Source organism: Hemitrygon akajei, chromosome 10 (assembly GCF_048418815.1).
Source record: "Hemitrygon akajei chromosome 10, sHemAka1.3, whole genome shotgun sequence".
Lineage (NCBI taxonomy): Eukaryota > Metazoa > Chordata > Chondrichthyes > Myliobatiformes > Dasyatidae > Hemitrygon > Hemitrygon akajei.
This window is the reverse complement of record NC_133133.1, coordinates 169,485,588-169,507,174: the sequence shown is the minus strand read 5'-3', so window position 1 is coordinate 169,507,174 and position 21,587 is coordinate 169,485,588.

Here is a 21,587-nt window from a genome sequence, read left to right as displayed (position 1 = left end):
TGAAGCTGCCTAGAGTCTTGACTAGACCGTTCTTGGAATTCTGTTGTCCTTTGGGCTCATAGAAGGATAAAACGTGTTTTGAAGATCCCTGTATTGAGGAACTTTTCTAGTCCTACTCTATTACCACTGTACAATTAGACAAAAAATACAGGATGAGTGTATGATAAAACTTCTATTGATTAACTTTATCTCCTTTCCAAAAATAAATTAAAGTTCCTATTTATATTGACTGATGGTTCACCAATGTATAGCATTGTAACTGGGATAGTTATGTATGTAGGCACAGGTAGACTCCAGAACCTTCATGATAGAAGTCCCCAATAAAATGTAAAATACTGTCAAAAATGCTGTAAGTGACCTTTTCCATGTGGTATTAACCTTGGCACTTCTGAGTCAAAATCTTCTTGCCCCAATCCCAAGACAAGCTCAAAACCTATACATACTTTGGTAAAACAGTGAAGAGCACAGCGCTGTTAAAAATGGATGAAGGGCCAAAAGCTCCTTCATTTGTCCATAGGAACACGCAAAATGTTGAAGGAACTCAACAGGTCATGCAGCATCTCTAGAGGAGAATAAGCAGTTGATGTTTCAGGCCAAGACCCTTCAGCAGGTCCTGAAGCGTTGACTCTTTATTCCCTTCCAGAGATGATGCCTGACCTACTAAGTTCCTCCAGCATTTTGTGTGTGCTACTCTGGATTTCCCAGCATCTGCAGAATCTCTTGTGTTTGTTCATTTGTCTCTAAGTCCAGTAAGTTGGCTAGAATTATTCCTCAAATACCATCACTGAAAGGGACAGGCAAATATTTGAGCTGGTGTTCCAGGAATCTGATGGGACCTTTTCCCAGTTAGTATTCATAATTGTACATAATAAGTCCTTAAGTATCTGTAAAGTGCTTTGAAATTATATCAGGACATAAAAGCTTTTGCCAGTGCAAAGATTTTCACATGAGGGTTTTATATGTCTTCTGCAACCTCAGGATCATAAGCTGCTTATAGTGACTTTTAAAGATGTTCATTGAATGCAGAGAAGGCTTTCACAGAGCAGGTGAGAGTTGTTTAACTGCGGAATGAGGAATGGAGACTTGTCACTGGTATTGTGAGATCCTTCTTAAGTATAAAGCCCCAAACATGAGAAAATCTGCAGATGCTGGAAATCCAGAGCAACACACACAAATTGCTGGAGGAACTCAGCAGGTCAGGCTGCATCTATGGAAAAGGGTAAACAGTCGATGTTTCAGGCCGAGACCCTTCATTAGTCCTGATAAAGGATGTTGGCCTGAAGTGTCAACTTTTCCATGGATGTTGCCTGGCCTGTTGAGCTCCCCCAGCATTTTGTGTGTGGAGCACCAAATACTGGTTTCTGATGAATTATTAAACAGGCAAAGGTATTTTCTTTATCTATGATTTCAGGAAAAAAGAACAAGGGAATGAAGTCCTTTCATATCAGATTCCTTCTTCTCCAGCCCTTGACCTTTCCCACCCACCTGACTTCATCCACCACCTTGCAGCTAGCCTCCTTCCCCTTCCCCCACTTTTTTATTCTGGCATCTTTGCCCTTCCTCCTCAGTCCTGAAGAAGGGCCTTGGCCCAAAACTTCAACTGTTTATTCAATTCCACAGATGCTGCCTAAGCTGCTGAGTTCCTCCACCATTTTGTGTGTGTTGCTTTGGAATTACAGGATCTGCAGACTTTCTTATGTTTATGCAGTAAATATAGTTGCAAAAGTGACGTTCAGCTTCAAGTGTGATCAAAATATATGAAACTCAGTCTCATACCTTGGTAGCAGTTGATTTTTGTTTTGAAGTAATCAGAAATGTTGTTCTCCATTAGTAGACCAAAGATATATTTAACAAAAATACTGATGAAATCCTTTTGCAATCTTTGCCACCAAATTCACCCCAACAGCTATTGAGCTAAAGGACACAGCAAAATTTGAATAATGGTCAAAGTTCTACTTTAGCTACAGAGCCTCAGAATAAGAGGTGGCTTCACTTAAACCATGAGGTTGTCCAATACACATGTAAACCTAATGAATTTTTTGAGCTGTGTATTCTTGTCATCTCGTTGAATAATATTAATCAATCGATGGGATAGAAGAAGTTATATAGGATGAAGTTACCATACTTCAACCTAAAGATCTTTCATATTTATGACTCAAATAGAGACAACTCTGATGTAGGTTCTCGAATTGATATATTCTTTCTGATCATTGCATAGATAGATAACTTCATTCCTCACGTAATTGTCTTGCATTGATGACACTGTACGCTTCAAGCTGTTTACTCCATTGTGGCAAGCCACTGGGAGGATGTTCCTCTGCCTTTCTGTGATAATCGGCAGCTTTTTAAGCAACATGTTAGTTTGTGAAGTATAACTTTAGCCTCTAAAAGTGCAAAATAAAACAAGATATTGTACCATGTTCATTCCTCTGTGGCAGTGATTAACTTATTCTGCATTAATAACTTTTCTCATTGATGATCTTTGCTGAATTTCAGGGACACCAATGTCTATTAGTGACCATTCAAATTCAAGCTTAATTTCCATTCAGCCAGTCACATGTATACGGGTAAGCAAAGCAAGGTGCAAAGCACAGTACATCAGCTCACACACAGCAAACAGCACATATAGTTACAATAGCACTTACAGTCACAAAAGATAACACTGGACAACAAATACTTTACTTCCTGAATATTTTTGGACATATCTTATGGATTTTGGGCTACTGATCATGAAAATCACCGAGAAATCTCTTTATCATGTGCTATTTTTTAATAACCTATATTTGCTATTTCAGTTCATAATTCAAGTCAGAATAACTGATGCCATCATTAAGGAATGCATTTTTGTTCATCCACAAATCAAACAGGTCATCAATGACAAGCAATTCCCAGAACTTCTAGTGGGACTGGAGAAAATCACATGGAAGGTATTCATGGATGTTGAAAATTTTCTTGGCAACTACAAGCAGCGGGTTGACAACATGCTTCAAGCACACAAAACCATGAAGTGCAACATGTCATAAAGATTCACTTTCTGCATTCCCATTTAGACTTCTTCTCTGCAAATCTTGGCGCTGTCAGCGATGAGCATGGTGAAAGGTTTCACCAGGATATTGCTGTCATGGAGAAATGGTATCAGGGCAACTGGAATCCATCAATGCTAGCTGACAATTTTTGGACAATTAAGGGAGAAGCCTCAGACACTGAGTACAAATGAAATCATCAATAATACATTTTTAACTTAGTTGAACAATTACAAAGCATCAGCAGTGTTACGCAATTAAACATATATTCAATAATAGTTAATTTCTTTTTTCTTCAAATTCCTACCTGATACAAGTAGTCTGAAATTATATTTGCATTCAGCTTCATGTGGTTTATCATAAACAAAAATAAATCCTGAGGAAGCAACACTTTTGAACAAAATTGCTGTCCATTGTAATATTAGCACAAGCCCCTGGGTGGCATATGGCCTGAAGACTGATGATGTGTGGATGTTGTCCTGCAGCCACATTTCTACAAGAGCAAGTATGTAGCTGTTCCTCATCCCCTTTGAGGCACCAGGGTAGTGTAGTGATAAGCTCAGAGCATTGAAGCTCTGGCGTCCTCTATAAGGAGTATCTGTATGTCCTGCCATGGAATACATGGGTTTTCTCCAGGTCCTCCTGTTTCCTCGCACAGTCCAAAGATGTACCAGGTGGGTTAATTGGTCTTGTAAATTGTCCTGTAATTAGGTTTGTGTTAAATCAGGGTTGTGTGCGACTGCTGGGTGGTGAGGCTCGAAGGGCCCGAAGAATCTACTCCATGTTGTAACTCTAAATAAAACAAAATAATTAAAATAACCTCGTGCTGCTTTAGCAGACAAAGGCAAATCAGCTTGTCTCACACAGGCTCAGCCTCAGGCAAACCACTTTTTCTTCCAGGGAGCGAATACTGGAGACTGACACCAACTGACTCAAAGTTGAAAGTTCAAAGATAATAAATTGAAATTTATTACCGAAATATATACATGTCAGTATATGCTAAACTGAGATTCATTTTCTTGCAAGCATTCACAGTAGATGAAGGAAATACCATATAGGTAATGAGAAACTACACACAAAGACTGACAAACAGTCAATGTGCAAAAGGAGGAAAACTGTGAACTTTCTCCTTCCCATTCCAGTGAAGGTGGTCCCCAAAGGCAGACTGGATTGAAATAAAAGAAAAGTAGAAACCTACGAACTTTTCTGTGCTGTTGCTTCACTTAGTCCCCCCCCCACCTGATTCATTAAAACTTGAATAAAAAAATAAATTACAAAAGAAAACTTGAATCAAAATAGTCTCTATCAGAATTAATGATATTCATGAGGAACTATGTTGTAACTGATAGTATGATTTGCATGCCTTCTTTTTTCATACATGTTTAATTAGATATCCGATTTGAATAGAGGATACTATCAGAGGATTCACTTGTATCTCTTCCCTGCAATTTATTCCATTAGCAGTTAGGTCCCAAGAGACTGCAGGATCTGAGACAAGTGATGTGGGTGTAGCAAGCCTTGCCCACCAACCTCCTCTCCAGGTTTGCAGTATGTCAGAGCAATGCAATTTCCGAATTACTTCACTCTGGCAAAATCCAGACTGTCAACCATACACATTACTGTCACATGTCACATGTAGAACTCAAAAAGACTCTGGCAAAACCAAACAGGTTTTAATGATATTTGCATAGTGTTTCGATCTTTATTCCCAAAAATCTTTAAAGCAGGGTTCTTAGCAATTTCAAGGATTCCTCCCATTTGTCCCACGATCTATTTCACCCTCTACCATCAGGCAGGAGGGATGGCATCATTAGGACAAGAACAGTTAGGATGGGAAACAGTGTCTCCCCCCAGGAAGTGAGGCTGCTGAACCCCCTGCCACCACCTAGGTCTCACTGTGTATGAAGTGCCAGCACTGTTAGACTGCTAACTTTTTAACCAGTGTTGTGAGTGCACCTTATGCTAAATACCAGCCTTCTGGAATGTATTTTATTATTTGTTAATTTATTTGCGGTAGTATCAATTTATGTTTAGTGTGTGCACTATATGTACTGCGTTGCTCACCTCGGTCCGGAGGAACATTGTTTTGTCTGGTAGTGTACTTCTAAACAGTTTAATGACAATAAAGTTGAACTTGAACTTAAAGAACTCCACTTACAGCAAGTTCCTTATTTGAATCCAGTAATCAAGCTCTCTGGTGTACTAACCCAATGACATGAATACTGCACTATCATACCAGTGGCCTAATGCTAAAATACACATATCAAGAGCACATCATGTTTTGGGGTTGGGGGCGAGACAAATTTGCAAAACGAATGCCAAAATAATGTAAATCCTTCCTTTGATCCCATGATGCGCCTGTGAACAGAGGTTAATGCTGACTACAGACATCAATGAACTTCGGGCAACAAGTTTGGTGGAAAAGGCTAAGAGCTTTATTTTACAGGGTATGGCCCGGTGTGTCACAGGAATTGAAGTTTTAAACAATTAATACTGATCTACCTCATTAATACTGATGTCAAAATCATTGCCTCTGTTTGTGTTTTTACTGCAGGGGTTCATAACCTGGGGTTCATGGACCCCTTGGTTAATGATAGTCATCCATGACATAAACAAGGTTGGGAACTCCTGATCTATTGGATACCAGATGTTTTGTAAGCTTCTTGGCACATTTAAAAGTGTGGAACTTTATTTCAGCCTAATTTTGGAAGTAAATGTTTTTGGTAAAATGTCCAAAATAATGAGAATTGAAGAAATTGGAAGAATGTAAAACTATGAGAGGCATAGGATAGAATGTCGGAAGCTTTTTCCCCAGGGTGGACATGTCAAATCCTAAGTTTAAGGTGAGAGGAGTGTTACATATTCAGGCAACAATAATATAGATGAGTTAGGCAAGGGGTTTTATAACAAATAACACGTTTATTAAACACTGATAACAAACCCCCTTCAAATGTAAACAAACCCAAACAATGGTCCGAGCTCAGCTGCTGGCAGCTGGTCAGACAGTTCTTAATAGCTTTGCAGTCTCAAACAGTCTTTAAAGTAGTATTGAAAAAAACAGTTCTCCAAAGCGAATTGCCGAATGAAAACAGTTCAAAGAACGATATGCCGACAGTTCAAAAGCTCACGGTACTTTAAAAGGAGAGACTTTTTAAAGCGATGTAAATTCTCTTCCACGTCGATGTCCTTCGATTCCCAGCGTCGAACTCCCACGTCGAATTTTATTAAATATAACAACTTAAAGTGACTGACCTTCCTTCCACAATATTCTCAATCTCCCGCTTTTCCAGCGGAGACTATCGTGAGAATAGTAAACGAAATCCTTCCGAATGAGGATCACACAAGGTCGAAGTCAATCCATCGTAAATCGATTTTTCTTGATCTCCAAACTTCACTCTCCATTAGCAAAGAAACCGTTGGCTCTGACCTTTTAAACTTTAGGCATTATATAAAACTTCATTTTTAACTAAACTGCGTCATCACATTAAATCACACAGTAACATGAAGTCATCTTGGCAAATCCAGCCACGAACTGCCCCACCTGACAGGGTGGGTCTTCCTTTTATACCCTGTAGAAAAAACCTGTCACATGACCTCTACTGGCGGGAAAATGACATCACTCCACCATTACCTCATGTCCAGTACAACTTCAACCCCAGTCACGTGACAAGGGTACCACTGTCACGTCACGGGTACGTAACACCTCCCTCCAAAAAAAACATTTTTGGTCTATCAAGAACAAAAATTTTAACAATTACTTACAAGAAAAAAAACAAATGTATAAATCATATAACATACACAATATACAATACAGTAGGAGTGTTACAATAAAAAAACCACTCCAAAAAAAAACATTGTACATTCAACATCGAGATAGACAATCAGCAACCACATTATCTTTACCTTTAATATGAGTTATCACAATATTGTACTCTTGTAACATCAAACTCCAATTTAACAATCTTCTGTTTTTGTTTTTCATCTTACTCAGAAAGACTAACGGATTATGATCAGTGTAAACAATAAGTGGTTTTTGAGTTGTACCAACATATACCTCAAAATATTCCAAAGCTAAAACAAGAGATAACAATTCTTTCTCTATTGTTGAATAGTTTCTTTGATGCTTATTAAATTTTTTTAGAAAAGTAAGCTACTGGATGATCAACCTCATCACCCTCATTCCTTTGCATCAATACTGCTCCCGCAGCTTCATCACTAGCATCCACAGCTAATGAAAAAGGTTTTTCAAAGTCAGGTGCCTTAAGCACAGGTTGTTCACTTATCATTGTTTTCAATTTTTCAAATGCTTCCTGACAAAACACTGTCCATACAAACTTTACATTCTTCTGCAGAAGATTAGTTAATGGAAGGGCAACATTAGCAAAATTCTTACAAAATTTTCGATAATATCCTACCATTCCCAAAAACCTTCTGAGAGTTTTTTTCCCCGTCGGAGTGGGAATTTCCAAAATTGCCTGAACTTTTGCCTGAACAGGAGCTACCTTACCTTGACCTACAACATAACCAAGGTAAGTCACAGTAGCATGTCCAAATTCACTCTTGGCTAAATTAATAGTCAAGTTAGCTTTTGAAAGCTTTTCAAACAATTTCTCCACCGCAATTATGTGTGCTTCCCAAGTATCATTTCCTGTCACTAAATCATCAATATAAGCATCAGTATCTTTCAATCCCTGAATCACAGAATTAATCATCCTCTGAAAAGTACCTGGGGCATTCTTCATCCCAAATGGAAGAACATTATACTCATATAACCCAGATGGAGTTACAAATGCAGAAATCTCTCTACCTCTGTCCGTTAGTGGAACACACCAATACCCTTTCAATAAATCAATCTTTGTAAGGAACTTTGCTTTTCCAACCTTATCTACACAATCATCTACTCTAGGAATTGGATATGCATCTGTTTTCGTTACAGCATTCACCTTCCTATAGTCCGTACAAAACCTAATACTACCATCAGGTTTTGGCACCATTACACATGGCGAACTCCAATTCGAGTTAGAATGTCTAATAATATCATTCTCTAACATGTATTCAATTTCTTTCTCAGCAAGTTCACATTTTTCCATGTTCATTCTAGATGGATGTTGTTTAATAAGTTTGGCATCTCCAACATCTACATCATGTGAAGCTATAGTAGTCCTTCTCGGAACATCTGGAAACAAATCCTTATACTTAAAAATCAATTCCTTCATCTGTTGTTTCTGCTCTAGCTGTAAATGTGCTAATTTCTCATCCATATTTTCCAAAATAGTCGAATTAGGTAACCTAACAGAAACAATGTTAGATTTAGAATGAAAGTCAGATGAATCATCTATCATGTTCCCAGTTAAATCCAACTCATTCTCACTAACCACAACAGTCACAGTATCAGATTGTTTCTCAAAATACGGTTTAATCATATTTATGTGGCAAAGTTGTGTTGACCTTCTACGATCTGGAGTTTTTATTACATAATCCACATCATTAACTCTAGACACAATTTCATAAGGTCCATGAAATCTAGCTTGTAAAGGATTTGTCTGCACTGGGAAAAGAACCAACACCTTATCTCCAGGCTTAAACATCCTCATCCTAGCTTCCTTATCATACCAAGTCTTCATTTTCTCCTGAGCCAACTTCAAATTTTCCTTGGCTAAGCTACAAGCTCTATGTAACCTGTCCTTAAATTTCAAAACATAGTCCAACAAATTAGTATGCACTTCCTTACTAATCCACTGTTCCTTCAATAAAGCTAAAGGTCCTCTAACTCTATATCCAAACACAAGTTCAAATGGACTAAACCCTAAAGATTCCTGTACCGATTCCCTTACTGCAAATAAAAGTAAGCTTATACTCTCATCCCAGTCACTTTCATTCTCCACACAATATGTCCTAATCATATTCTTGAGAGTAGAATGAAACCTCTCCAAGGCACCTTGCGATTCTGGATGGTATGCAGACGAAGTAATTTGCTTAGCTCCCAATTTATAAACTATCTGTTGAAACAATCCAGACATAAAATTACTACCTTGATCAGTTTGTATTTCCTTAGGCAATCCAAAATAAGTAAAGAATTTTATAAGAGCCTTCGTCACAGTTTTAGCTTTTATATTCCTAAGTGGTACTGCCTCTGGAAACCTAGACGAAGTACACATGATAGTCAACAAATACTGATAACCAGTTTTTGTCTTTGGTAATGGACCAACACAATCTACAATAACTTTAGAAAACGGTTCACCGAATGCTGGAATAGGTTGTAATGGAGCTACTGGTGTAACCTGATTTGGTTTACCCACAATTTGACAAGTATGGCACGTCTTACAAAACATCGCCACATCTTTTCTTAGACCAGGCCAGTAAAAATGTTTTAAAATCTTGTCCACAGTTTTCCTTACCCCTTGATGTCCACCTAAAGGCACACTATGAGCCAAAGTCAAAATCTCATTCCGATAAACTTTAGGAACAACCACCTGGTAAACAACATTCCATTCCTCACTTGCAGGAATTGTAGGCGACCTCCACTTCCTCATCAACACTCCTTTTTCCAAGTAATACCCTACTGACACCTTCTCAATTTCACTACCTAGTAAAGCTTGTTCCCTTAATTTTACAATCTCAGGATCTCTATTCTGCTCTGCTATCATCTCCTTCCGAGACAGAGATAAATCTTCATAGTCAGACTTACTCCCAGAATCTTGTTCAAACAACGAAGGTAAGAAAGTTTCTGACACATCCTCAAAACTCAAATCCTGAGTTGAACAGTCATGAGTAACAACCTCATTCTGCACATCAATCTTTTTAGCCATAGCTCTAGTCACAACACAAGAAGAATCTGTGTTAGAATTCACCTCTGGTTCCTCTGATTCCATTGTCAAATGCACTTCAGGAAAAACTTGTCCACCTGCCAAGTCATTACCTAACAATAAAGAAATACCCTTCACAGGTAAGCTATGCTGTAATCCTACCTTAACAAATCCTGTAACTAACCCTGACTTTAAATTTACTTCATGTAAACGTACAGGCATAAAATCACTTCCAACACCTCTTATGTAATTCACCTCACCAGTATCACTCTCTTCATTAAACTTCAACACACTATCTAACATCAGTGATTGAGAAGCTCCAGTATCCCTAAGAATCTTTATTGGCACCAGAGTAGATCCTTCTTTCAAGGATACAAACCCTTCAGTTATAAAATGATCATATCCCTTTCTAACTTTGTCAGACTCTAACAAATCCTCATTTGTGTTTACCAAACCCTGTAACTTTACAGGTGCTTTAGTATGTTGCACACAAGCATCCGGAACTGCTTCCTTCTCTTTCTTTTTCAATTTGAAACAGTTAGCTATTACATGGCCAGGCTTCTTACAATAGTTACAAATAAGACCAAACTGTCTTTCCTTCACAGGTTTTCCTTCCTCCTTACCTCTCTCATTAACCTCTAATTTAATTTCTGATTTACCTGGAGTCTCCATATTATTTTTCCTCTTGAAAATTCTACCCTGAGGAAATTTATTCTTATGGATTAAAACATACTCATCAGCTAATCTAGCACAGTCCTGCAATTTATCAGTATCCCTCTCATTTAAGTAGGTCCTTACTTCAACAGGAATGCTTCTTTTAAATTCCTCCATCAAAATCAGCTCTCTCAATGTATCATAGTCCCCATTTACATTTTTAGAAGAAACCCATCTCTCAAAACACATAGCTTTATCATAGGCAAATTCCACATAAGTCTTTTCCACAGACTTTTTCAAACTCCTGAATCTTTCCCTGTACGCTTCTGGGACCAATTCATACGATTTGAGAATATTTTCTTTCACAATATCATAATCTAATGCTTGCGCAGCAGTTAAAGCTGTGTAAACGTGTCGTGCCTTGCCTTTGATTACACTCTGTAATAACACTGACCATTTATCTTTCGGCCACTCTGACATCCGAGCAATAGTTTCAAAATGTTGAAAATATCTCTCCACTTCTGTTTCACTAAATGGAGGGACCAATTTAATTTCTTGGCTAGCAACAAACGGTTTTTTAGAATCAGCAGACTGTTCTACAGACCTTAATTTAGCCATTGCATATTCAAAATCCCTCTGCTTTTGCTCAGCTTCCAATTTACACCTTTCTAACATCATTTGTTCAATTTGCAACTGCATCTCCAGATTACTTATTGGAAACGATTCTAAAATCGATTCTTCAAAATCACCCGAAGCCACAAAATGTGATGCGATCTTTCTCTGTATTACAGCTTTTGAAGTAGTTGGCAAAATCCCTTTAAGATGCAACCGATTAGCGATCTCAGACACTTCAGTTTTTTTCGCCTTCGCTAACAAATCCGCGACTGGCGAATCCAGAAACTCATCAATATTCATCGTTGCCGAATACCACTCACAAGACAATCAAACAAAAAAAAATCGAGCAATCCCCGTTACCAAAACACCGACTCAAAATTCAAAAAACTTTTTAAACTCAAATAATTCAATTCCGAACGTAGCCCCCATAATTATGTTACGTATTCAGGCAACAATAATATAGATGAGTTAGGCAAGGGGTTTTATAACAAATAACACGATTATTAAACACTGATAACAAACCCCCTTCAAATGTAAACAAACCCAAACAATGGTCCGAGCTCAGCTGCTGGCAGCTGGTCAGACAGTTCTTAATAGCTTTGCAGTCTCAAACAGTCTTTAAAGTAGTATTGAAAAAAACAGTTCTCCAAAGCGAATTGCCGAATGAAAACAGTTCAAAGAACGATATGCCGACAGTTCAAAAGCTCACGGTACTTTTAAAAGGAGAGACTTTTTAAAGCGATGTAAATTCTCTTCCACGTCGATGTCCTTCGATTCCCAGCGTCGAACTCCCACGTCGAATTTTATTAAATATAACAACTTAAAGTGACTGACCTTCCTTCCACAATATTCTCAATCTCCCGCTTTTCCAGCGGAGACTATCGTGAGAATAGTAAACGAAATCCTTCCGAATGAGGATCACACAAGGTCGAAGTCAATCCATCGTAAATCGATTTTTCTTGATCTCCAAACTTCACTCTCCATTAGCAAAGAAATCGTTGGCTCTGACCTTTTAAACTTTAGGCATTATATAAAACTTCATTTTTAACTAAACTGCGTCATCACATTAAATCACACAGTAACATGAAGTCATCTTGGCAAATCCAGCCACGAACTGCCCCACCTGACAGGGTGGGTCTTCCTTTTATACCCTGTAGAAAAAACCTGTCACATGACCTCTACTGGCGGGAAAATGACATCACTCCACCATTACCTCATGTCCAGTACAACTTCAACCCCAGTCACGTGACAAGGGTACCACTGTCACGTCACGGGTACGTAACAGGAGGCAAAATTCAAAGCAGATTAATGAGGCAAGTGTTTTTACAGAGATGGGCGGAAGTGCCTAGAATGCACTGCCGTGGTAGGCTGTAGGAGCGATATGTTGGAGGCATTTAGACACATGAACAGGCAGGGGATGAAGGGACATAGACCATGCACAGGCAGGTGGCACGGGTTAGATTGACGTCATGGTCAATGTAGGCACGTGGAACAAAGCACCTGTCCTGTAATATACTGTACTATGTTCCAAGTAGGTATAGTGGAAATTCTGTGATGAGGACAAATAATTAAATATCCATCTGGAAGCTATTTTTAGATAAGAACATTGAATACAGTATATGTAACGAGATGGGAACTTGACATTGACTTGAACGTTTCTGCTGTAGATTATGAAATGACTGACAGGTATAAAAATTGCATACATCCTTCAGCATGTCTTGAACTCAGCAACATCAACTTGCATTCAAAATTCTAACAACAATATGGTAAATGAAGGGAAGTAAGTTAGGAGAGAGGATACGGCCTAGTCCATCACACCTAAAGCCCTCCCAACTATTTTGCACATATACATGAATTGCTGTCGCAGGAAAGAAGCACCCATCATCAGGGACCCCCACCACCCAGGACATGCTCTACTCTCACTCCTGCCATCAGGAAGAAGGAACAGGAGCCTCAGGACTCACACCACCAGATTCAGGAACAGTTATTACCCCTCATCCACCAGGCTCATTAAGCAAAAGGGATAACTGCACAACCTCACTTGCCCCATCATTGAAATGTTCCCACAACCAATGTACTCATTTTCAAGGTCTCTTCATCTCATATTCTCAATATTTATTGTTTACTTATGTATTATTATTTTCTTCTTCTCATACTTGCACAGTTTGTTGTCTTCTGCACTTTGGTTGAATGCCGCAATTGGATGGTCTTCCATTGATTCTGTTCTGGTTATTATTCTATAGACTTATTGAGTATGCCCACAAGAAAATTAATCTCAGGATTGTTCATATATAGTGACATATATGTACTTTGATAATAAATTTACTTTGAACTTTGAGTATTAGATTTTAAGATCAGTCAAATAATGATGCTAGAGAAATATAATAAGCCGAAGTCTTGGAAGCAGTAAAAAATAACTCAGTGACTGACTGCTAGAGCAAATGGATTAATGAAGATAAATGTAGCTCACTTATAGTCAGAAATGGTCACTTATATATGGCAATATGTCAGCAGAGCATGGTGACTCATTGTCTAGTTTGTGCAGATCTACTCATTACTTCAGTCATAATAACCATATAACAATCACAGCACGGAAACAGGCCATTCCGGCCCTCCTAGTCCGTGCCGAACTCTTAATCTCACCTAGTCCCACCTACCCGCACTCAGCCCATAACCCTCCACTCCTTTCCTGTCCATATACCTATCCAATTTTACCTTAAATGACACAACTGAACTGGCCTCTACTGCTTCTACAGGAAGCTCATTCCACACAGCTATCACTCTCTGAGTAAAGAAATACCCCCTCGTGTTTCCCTTAAATTTTTGCCCCCTAACTCTCAAATCATGTCCTCTCGTTTGAATCTCCCCTACTCTCAATGGAAACAGCCTATTCACGTCAACTCTATCTATCCCTCTCAACATTTTAAATACCTCGATCAAATCCCCCCTCAACCTTCTACGCTCCAATGAATAGAGACCTAACTTGTTCAACCTTTCTCTGTAACTTAAGTGCTGAAACCCAGGTAACATCCTAGTAAATCGTACTAATGGTTCTACCCTTTTAAATATAGATTCAATTTATCAAATGAGAGAATTGATAATGGGGAATAAACAGCAGAAGAATTAAATAAATACTTTGGTTCTGTCAACATAGAAGAGGACACAACTTCCCAGAATTGCTAAGGAACCAAAAGTTGAATGGAAAGGAAGAACTGAAGGGAGTTATGATAGTGTGATAAAAGTTTTGGAGGAATTAATAGATCTAACACTTTCCTGTTACCAATGTGTAACTATCTAGTCTGTAGTTTCCAATTTTCTCTCGCCATCCTTTTTTAAGTACCAGAGTTACATATGACATCTCCAGTCTGTAGGAATCATTCCATAATCATGGAATTTTCGAAAATGTAAAGCGAGTAGAGACTGGATTGACCAAAACTATATTTATCAGAGTTTACAAAAATGAGAGATTTAATTGAAACATACAATACAAAATACAGGGTACACTGGGCTGGATGCAAGGAGGTTATTTTTTCTGGCTAGTGGAGCCTTGGAAGCAGGGAGTACAATCTCAGGATATGGGCTAAGGCATCCAGGAGTGAGATGAGAAAAAATTTCTCCCATCTGAGATGGTGAAACTGCAGAATTCGCTACCACAGAGGACTGTTGAAGCCAAGCCACTGAATACATTTAAGGAGGCGACAGACAGATTTCTAGACACAAAAGGCATCAAAGGGTGTGATGGGAGAATGAACATACTGTGCTAACTGGGATACAGTAGGTATCAGCTGTGATTACAGAAATAGGATTAAGTGGCCCAATCATGACCTACTGCTTCCGGTTTTCTATGGTTTTAGGTTTCTAAGTGAAATCCCTAAAACTTTCATTAGAGGATTGTGATGCAGGGAGAAAAGAGAGCTGCAGGTGGGAAATACAGGGAGAAGGGACTTATTGCTGAGCTATTACTATCAGTGATCAGAGTGAACATTTATAGAGGGCAGGAAGGAACTATTGTCCACAAGCAGCTGGATTCAGAGTGATGAAGAGTTTAAAAAGTAAGGTTGAAAAGGCTGGCAGTGTTAAATTTAAGGCAAGGCATATGAGCCTTTGTTGAGCAGCAGGATTAGAAATAGCAAATAAGTACCGGTGGGGATGGGACATAAGCGGCAGAGTTTTGGATGAGTTAAGGGACAACAGGAAAAGCCAACCAATGCCAGTGGTCCGTAAGGGGTGGCAGGGCAGCACAGTGACTAGCAGAACACTGTATAGTACCAGCAAGAGGGCTCAATTCCCACTGCTGTCTGTAAGGAGTTTGTACGTTCTCCCATGACTGTGCGAGTTTCCTCCGGGTTCTCCAATTTCTTCCCACATTCCAAAGATGTATTGGTTAGTAGGTTAATTTGTCATTGTAAATTGTCCCGTAATTAGGCTAGTATTAAATCAGGGGTTGCCGGGCGACATGGCTCAAAGTACTGGAAGGGCTTATTCCGTATTGTATCTAAATAAATAATTAGATACATAGATAGACAGAGAGGGAGATAAATAGATTAATAAATAAATATCGGTAATTTCCAATATCCCATTAAACAATTCCAGGATTCCTTGATCCTGGAGAAATAGCAGCAGTGAGTGAGTCAGATTTTACAAATTTGCTGAATAAAATTGTCAAGGTAGAATGAAGGATGTCGATCTGGAATGGACAAGTGTACAGATAAATAAAAGACAGACATTTGAATTTTACTGGCAGGTAATGAGATATTCCTCCAAGAGGACCACAACCTTGTCGTGGTTTGGAGACTTGCATGCCTCAACGACCCAAAGAGCTATGTTGGCTGGAGTCAGGGCTTTATGCTTTGGCTCTTGGTAGGGCCACCCATGATGAACAGGTCAAAGGGTAGAGGCTAGACTAAGAGTGGTCCAAGTTCAGGGGCTCAGCTCAGGGCTAACAACCCTGACTGGTAAACAAAGCTGTTATGGAAATTCAGCAATGAAGAATTCTTCTACATCTGACAGACACCTCGCAGCTTCTCACTTCACCCCTTCACCTGGCTGTAATATTGGAACAGTGGGCAGGGGTGGCAGGGACGATACCCCTCTCTCCCTTGTTAGTGAGAGAGAGAGAGAGAAAAAGCCCGTCTGAGATGTTGAAGTAGTTTTTGATGGATTGTAGATCATGGTCTCTTTGGGGGCTTTACTGTTGTTTGCGTGGTGGGTGGTGATGCTTTTGCTGATGCAGGTGGGGGAGGGTTGATGCTTTCACTGCTGTTTGTGTGTGGGGGGGCAGGGGTTTTTTCTGTCATTCATTCTTTGCGGTTTCTCTTCTGTCTCATGGATGTCTGTGAAGAGTAAGAATTTCAGGTTGTATACTGTGTACATTCTCTGATATTAAATTGAACCATTGAGCTATTATTACTGAGATACAGCACAGAATCGCCCCTTCCGGTCCTTTGAGCTGCACCACTCAACAATACCCCCATTTAATCCTAGCCTAATCATGGGACAATTTAAAATGACCAGTTACCTACCAGTACAACTTTGGACTGTGGAAGGAAACTGCAGCATCTGTAGGAAACCCACACAATCATGGAGAAAAAGTACGAACTCCTTATAGGCAGCAGCAGGAAATGAACCCCGGTCGCTGGTACTGTAAAGCTTTGTACTAACCTCCACATACCATTTTTTCATTCTCCAGGGCACCACAATATTCTTCCCTTTCTCTCTACCCTTCGCCCAAGAGCTGAACCCTGCATATTGATGCATTATCAATAACTCCAAAAGACTGGAAGTCAAGTAAATACTGAAAGGCTTTTATTAACAGTAAAAGGACCACATTCATGCTGGATGTCTGCCCTGGACTGTGGGAGGAGCAGTGACACAATCACCTTTATCCAGGGGTCTGTGGGAGGAGCCACAGGAGCAGTCAGCAGAGGGGCGTGTCCAGACAGATATACATGGTTTACCACTACATACTCGGGACTTTTCTAGTAGGCAAACAAACACAAACAAGAGAAAATCTGCAGATGCTGGAAATCTGAGCAACACTGTGAAATAGAAACCACAGAAAGTCTCAGTCTCTCTCTCTCCCCCCCCCCCTCCCTCCCTCTCCATCTCTCTCTTGCTCTCTTTCTCCCCCCGCCTTCTGTCTCTCTCTCTCTCCCTCTCTCTGTTCTGTCACACAGCATCACAGCTTGTTGAGCTCAGGGCTAACAACCCTGACTGGTAAAACAAAATTGTTATGGAAACAGCAATGAAGAATCCTTCTACATTTGAGTGAGATGGTATTCCTGAGTCTCCACCTGGGACTTGCATGACAGAGAGTAGTGAAAACTGACAGTAAGCTTCTGACATGATGAAGGAAGTCCTGAACAGTGCCAGAGATGGAGAACATTCATTGCTGCCCTAAATGCCAGCAGCATAACGGGCCGTAAGTAAGCAAGTAAGACAAACCTCCTGGAGACAAATGGTTTGTTCCTGCTCCGAATTCTTATATTAAGAGTGTGTGGCACTGGTCCTCAATGTACATTAATCCATTCCATGGTCTTTGAACATAGCATTGCATCTATTGCAATGAGATAAAAAATTGTATTAGTATTAATCTCCAGCTCATTATCCAATCCTCTTGCAAATCTTCATCCCTTCACATAGGATTCTCTCAGCCACAGATCAGGCCAATGGATTCTCAAATTCTATCTCTTTATATTTACTTTGTGCATTATTCTCTCTAATATTGGTGCACACTTTGATCTCATTCATCAAAGGGTCAAGAATGCATGAACTTTCTCAAACTTCCAGTAATTGCTTCCCTCTCTCTTTTCCATTCCCCATCCTGGTAACCCCTCTCACCCCTTCTCTTCTCCTCACTACCCACCTCTGCTTTCTTGTGTCCTTTCTTGCATGGTCCACTGGCTTCTCTTACCAGATTCTTTGTACTCCAGCCCTTGACCTGTTCCACCTATCACCTCCCAGCCTCTCACTCCATCCTCCCTCCCCCACCTTCCTACCTCCCCCCTCAGCTTGTCACCACCACAAGACTCTGGGGCAGGATCTACGTGCCTGTGGGGGTGGGCTATGCAACAGCTTAGACAATTGTGCTCATGAGTTTGCATGTTCCAACTAATTACTGTTTCATTCTGGTGGTATTTAACTCCCTCCTTTTGGTTCTGGTCTTGTTGGGACATGACCTAAAGCACAGCAATGTTTACACTCTCTGCTTACCCTTATTCTTATCCAGGAAAGAAGATGACTATTTTGACTGACACTGACAAGGAGCGATAGTCATCTAGTATTAATTCCAGCTGTATTGTTGCCATCAACTTTCAGTGAACCTTTGACTCACTTCAAGGTCTCACTCTCTCTGTGTACTTGGCTCATTTCCAAATGTTTTGCTAGAAAGTCTCAACCACAAAAATGGACCAAGGACAGAAGGAACAGCTGACCTTGGCCCTGAGATTCATTGGCCAGGTAGGGAAGAAGCTACAGGTGGTCAAACCAGTATTGGGAGAAGTGACTGAAGCAATGCGACAGATAATCTCAGTTCGACAAGCCCTGTCTCTGCTGGAGGAACAGATGTCATCCATTGCAGCAACTGTTCAGCAGCTCACCACAAACAATCAGGATCAGGTGGCAGCCATCTCTACTCTCACTGCCACAGTCCATGAACTTGCAGGTGGCAGTCAGGGTCAGTTGACAGCCATTAGAGTTCTCACATATGTAATTCAGCAGCTTTGGCCACATCAGTCCTACTCCCAGCATCTGGTGGATCCTCCTTTTCTGCTGTCCCAACAACTTCAGCCACTGATGCCCTGACTCCCATGTCCAAACCAAACCAACTTCTGTGTCCGTACCAGAACAAAGTATTCCTCCACTGGGCAGATACCAGTGACACTGATGACTGCAGGAATTTCATTATTCAGCTGACTTTCCAAGCCCAGCCTGGTTGTTTTGGTGATGAGTGTAAATTGGTGACATGGTAAATCTCCTGGATGGTTCTCCACTCAGTCTGTTCAATGCTCTAGGGGAGCAAGGTTTCCCCACTGTCCAGTCACTTCAACATTTTGTTGCCAAGTTAAGGAGAGGTTTTGATCTTCCCGTAAGGGGTTAGGAGGCTGCTCACTGACTCCTGGACCTACGCCAAGGTAGAAGGACAGGGAGGGACTAGGCAGTAAAATTCCACATGCTTGCATTGGAGACAGGATGGAGTGAGAGATCCCTCATCACTGCCTTCCAGCGCAGACTGAACACAAGTGTCTGGCATGAGATCGCTGTCACAATCTGGATGACATGATTAATCTGGCCATTCAAGTTGACGACTGGGCAACTAAGTGCCACAGGGAAAGAATTTCTCAAGTTGGATCACCATCTGTTATCACCCAGTACTCAGCACGTGAAGGAGCCAATGCAAATGGGGTACATGTGCCTATCTCAGGAAGAATGAGATCAGGGTAGGAGAACAGGTTCTTACCTCTATTGTGGCAACCTAGGATACTTCCAGGCTTCATGTCCCAAGATTCCAGAGAAAGGGGATACTTGCCAGCAGGGAGGGGAGTTCGGATTGTTCAGTTCTCCCTGCAATTGGCTTCTCCTAATTGTATGATGCTCCAAGGATCTTTATTTTGGTGGTCTCAGACTCATAAACTTCAGGCATTTATGGGCTCGTTGTCTCATTTTTGACCATGTACTGTACCAGCAGTTATGGTCAAAATGACAATAAAAGTGACTTGACTCTGGCATAGCTGGGAATAATAGACAATAGACACCTCTCTGGCTCAAAAATGTAAGTTCTGACTTGGAGATTGAGAGACAATATTGACATCAGGGCCCTGGACATTCAACCACCGGGTACAGTCAAGATTCACCTTTCCACTGAACCCCTCCATATCCCGAATAACCCATGGATTGATTGGTCCCTAAAAGCACTCCGAGAGTGAGGACAACTGATTTTCTGCCTGGTTCCAGCTCAAGCTCTGGTCTGCAAATCCCCCCCCCCCCCCCCCCCCCGGGTCAACTACTGTGTGGACTTGTCTGGCATTCTGCATGAATAAGCTGATCTTCTTGAGGACTTCCATAAAAAGGCCTCCACACCGGCCGTATAACTGCATCATTGACCTCTTATCTGGTACTAGTCCTCCCTGGGGATAGCGCTTTGCCCTCTCTTGTCCAGAAAGGATGGCCATGAAAAAATACATCAAGGATTAACCTTGGGGTTTATCCTCACCAGCAGGGGCAGCTTCTTTTTTTTTTATGAGCAAGAAGGATAGCAAGCTCATCCCTGTGTTGATTATCGGCCCCTAAACAACATCATTGTGAAGAACCGCTACCCTTTTCCCTTGCTTGACTCCATGTTAGAAAATCTCCAGGGGGCAATCATACCTTTCAAAATAGATCTTCACAATGCTTATAATCTTGTTCGTCTCAGGGAAAGAGATGAGTGGAAGACAGCTTTCAACAGCTTCACCGGCCACTATGAGTACCTTATGATGCCCTTTGGTCTGGTTAACACCTCAGCTGTGTTTTAGACCTGGCTAAAGCCTCTGCTGTTTTTTCGGCCTTAGTCAATGATATGCTGAGGGACATGTTAAACCGGATCATTTTTTTGTAAACTTGGACTACATTCTGATCTATTCCTGCTCTCACCAGGAACATGTCCAGCATCTCTTAAGGGTTCTACGATGCCTCCTCTGAATACTCTGTATGCCAAGCCAGAAAATTGTGAGTTCCATAAAGATCGAGTGTCATTTTAGGGAATATGCTTACCCCTTCCAGTGATCATATGGACCAGAGTAAAGTTCAGGTGGTCACAGAGTGGCCCAAACTATCTACGGTCAATCAGACGTGGCGCTTCATGGGGTTTGCGAACTCCTGTTGCCTCTTCATTTGAAATTGCAGCTTTGTCGTGCCCCCGTAAGTGCACTCACCAGGAAGTCATCTCCAGGATTCCACTGGACAAGTGGAACAGAACAAGCACTTGGAACGAAAACGATGCTTCACCGGTGCTGCAACAGCCAGACCCATCCCGGCCGTTCATTGTTGAGGTGGATGCACCAGACGTTGGGTTTGGAGTTGTACTCTCTCAGCACTCTTCTGTGGATAGCTGGCTGCACTCTTGTGCCTTTCTTTCCCTTTGCTTGATTCTGCCGAGAGCAAATGGGAACAATCTCAGAAACTGAGAAGACTTGTCTATCAAGAAGGCCCTGGAGGGATGGCCACATGGGTTGGAGGAGTCAGAGCAGCCCTTTTCAGTTCGGACAGGTCACAAGAACCTCTACTACACCTGTACGCTAAGAGACTTAACTGCCTTCAATCCCGGCGGGCTCTCTTCTTCAGCTGGTTTAATTTCATCCTCACTATCATCCTGCCAGCAAGAGTACCAAGGCCGCCGTTCCCTCCCAGCAGTTCACAAGTCAGAGGGCATCACCAGTCCAGAGCCCATCCTTCCTCAATCGTGCATTACTGCTCCATTAATTTGGGGAATAGAGGCGCAGGTGGGGGGCCC